The sequence below is a fragment of the Rutidosis leptorrhynchoides genome, chromosome 5 (genome assembly GCF_046630445.1).
Source record: "Rutidosis leptorrhynchoides isolate AG116_Rl617_1_P2 chromosome 5, CSIRO_AGI_Rlap_v1, whole genome shotgun sequence".
In the NCBI taxonomy this organism is placed as follows: Eukaryota; Viridiplantae; Streptophyta; class Magnoliopsida; order Asterales; family Asteraceae; genus Rutidosis; species Rutidosis leptorrhynchoides.
Window position 1 is genome coordinate 81,552,773 of NC_092337.1, and position 3,168 is coordinate 81,555,940.

The 3,168-nt window shown below is 42.1% G+C and overlaps 1 non-coding gene across 1 annotated transcript; it reads right to left on the reverse strand.

Annotated features, from left to right (window-relative positions):
• Positions 1-939: 939 nt before the first annotated feature.
• Positions 940-1,046, reverse strand: LOC139851058 (small nucleolar RNA R71). The gene has a single exon (XR_011760421.1). It is a non-coding gene; the product is annotated as a small nucleolar RNA R71 (small nucleolar RNA).
• Positions 1,047-3,168: the final 2,122 nt, after the last annotated feature.

A 3,168-nucleotide genomic window follows, 5' to 3' on the forward strand; every position in this document is an offset into this window, starting at 1 on the left:
TAAAAACCATCTGTTTCGGCCATATCACGGGAGGATACTAAGTTTTTGGCGCCGCTGCTGGGGAACTGGTATCAGGCAATACTGCTCTCTATCAAACTTATTCACAAGCATTTAGTGGTGTCTAAGAAAGACAATTATACACAGACTTGGTTATTGGATTTTTCGAACAGTCGCCAATTATATTGGGACCAAAAGGATCCTGCCTCTCCGTAGTCGGCCTGGCCACTTGGATTTGTTGAATAGTTCGTGCGAAGCTCTGTTACCGAAATACCAGGGAATCAGTAGCCAGAACCAAAAACATATTCAACCGTAGGATAGTTAGTTAATTAAATTAGACTACCTTAAATTAGATTATCTTAGATTAAATTAGATTACCTTAGAATTAGATTATCCTAGAATAAGATTAGGTTAGTAATTTAGTTTATTTGCGAACAATTAAAAATAAAAAGGCATACCTAGTGTATGACCCAAACCCGATCTAGACCAGGGCCGTTACTATTCGTACCTGATCCAGACGCAATAATCTCTAAAGCACGCAAGGAAGCATGAATCAGAAATCAATTGGCGTTACGCGTTACTTTAGCAGAAAACACCAAACTCTCGATTGAAGGTCGAGGAGGACCAATCAGATTTCCCGAGATTCAAGGACACTCGTTCGAGTTAAAACATCACATCATCCAGCTCATTCAGAATAGCTGTCAGTTTCATGGATTACCGAATGACGATCCTAATTCTCACCATGATAAATTCATATCTCTTTCGAACTCCTACAAACAGCCAGGGATAGGACAAGATATAGTCCGGCTATACTTGTTCCCCTATTCTCTCACTCATCATGCTCAAACTTGGTTCGAAGGACTGGAAAAAGATTCCATCACGTCATGGACGGAGATGGCTACTAAATTCCTAACCAAATATTTTCCTCCTTCTAAACAAACTAAACTGAAGAATGACATCATTAACTTCAAGCAAAGTTATGATGAATCACTTTATACTACATGGGAGCGATTCAAAAATCTGCTGAAGAAATGCCCTAATCACCAGCTAGAACGGTCAGCCCAAATCTGTACCTTCTACAATGGTATTACGGTAAATCATAGGACGACAATAGATGCAGCAGCTCAAGGGAATCTGATGAACCAAACCGCAGACGAAGCATGGGAATTGCTCGAGAACATGACAATGCATCATCATGACTGGAACAGTGGTGAAACAACTTCATCATCTGCCCCATTCTCTGCACTTAACAATCAAATGGAGGCCATCAAATCCCTCATGGATAAGATGGAATCTCTTGCTAAACAACTCGGAGAACTGAAGACGCAGCCGCAGCAGGTTAACCAAGCTCAGGCTTATGTTAATTGTACCAACCCACAACCTACTGAAGAATATCAAGTTGAGTACGAAAACCCTGACTGTTCAGTCTGTTATGTCCAATACCCAGCTCGTCCACCAAATCCCAGATTCAATCAACCACCTAGGGTTAATCAATTTCAGCGAAGCAATCAACCTTTTCGCTATCGCTATCCACCTTATCCAGCCCAACAATCTCAATTGACCTACGATCAACCACTCCCACTCACTGGTCCCCCAGTTGAGGAAAATTCCCCTACCACCCAGATTACAAAAGCAACGAACCCCACTCTCGGAGCTGATGATCAGTTAACTCAGTTCATTCAAGGGCAACAACAGTTAAATCAGAGAACTGTAACCAGACAAGATTAGACGGAGATACTAATGAGAAATCAATTGGCTCTGCTCAAAAGTTTGGAAACGCAGCTCAGACAGTTATCACAACGCCTTGAAACCCGACCGCAGGGAAGATTGCCAAGTAATACTATCCAAAATCCCCACATAGAAGAAGCAAAGCAAATGGATTCCATAATCCCAGAGGAAGAACCACGGATAAGGTCAGTTAGGCTCAAGAACAAATTGACATATACTCAGAAGCTGACCCCTGAAACTCCAGTTTGCGTACCTTATCCTGGAAGGCTACAAGAAGAACCATCTAAGCTCGATTCCTTCAAACTTGATGGAAGATTCCTGGACACCATGTCCAAAGTTCCCAACCAGAAAAGATACATCCGAAGGCTTTTCTCTACAAAGGAGAGGATACCAGGCTCTAACAAAATTCCACTAAGTGAAGAATGCTCTGCATTACTCAGAAAATCTCTACCACCAAAGCTAGGAGATACGGGCCGATTCGTTTTTCCATGTTCAATCTACCAATCTGGAACCATTCATGCGCTAGCAGATTTAGGAGTAAGTATCAACCTAATCCCCTACTCTCTCTACAAGAGATTAGAGTTAGGAGACTTGTTACCAACCAAAATGACAATCCAACTTGCCAATCATACAATTCGATATCCTAAGGGCATAGTTGAGAACGTCTTGTGAAAGTCGAAAAATTCTTGTATCCTACGGATTTCGTAGTGATGGACATTAAGGAAGACCTACACACACCAGTGATGTTAGGAAGACCTTTCATGAATACGGCTAGGACTGTCATTGATGTGTACAATTAAACCTTGATCTTACAATCACATGGGGAGAGCGTTACCTTCAAAATTGACCGACCAACCGATCTTTCTGGACAGGCAGAGATGTTTGCTATTTCCACCAGACGGATCACTTTCGATGACGAGTCTTCACCACCATCCGACGATATTGAGATGGGTGTGGAATCACAGTCTGCAGACGACCCATAAATGGTAGAAGAGGATCCCAACGAAGAAATAGAAGAAGAGGAGGAATCTGAAGAGGAAGAGGAAATGGAAGACATAAAAGAAACTGCGACAATACCCGCTCCAAGCATTGAGCACCATGAAGAAGTAATGAGGCTTGCGACGGCAGATCATAGTTTAATCATTCGTTTCAAGAAAAAGACCGATAAGACTGAGGTTAAGGATATAAAAATTGATCCTGCAAGTATCAAAGTGAAGAATCAGAATACTGACGAAACCCGTTCATCAGACGCATCCTCAGAATTTCAGTACACCGATGATGACGAGGTAGAGCAGCATGAAGACATTCTGAATAACTCACACTCTCCAACCGAACCAGATCAAGGGGAGCCGGACTCTTCTTCAGATCGAATTCCGGTTATATCCACACACGTAGACATGATAACCTTCATTAACGATACTGATGAATTTGAAGACATTCTCG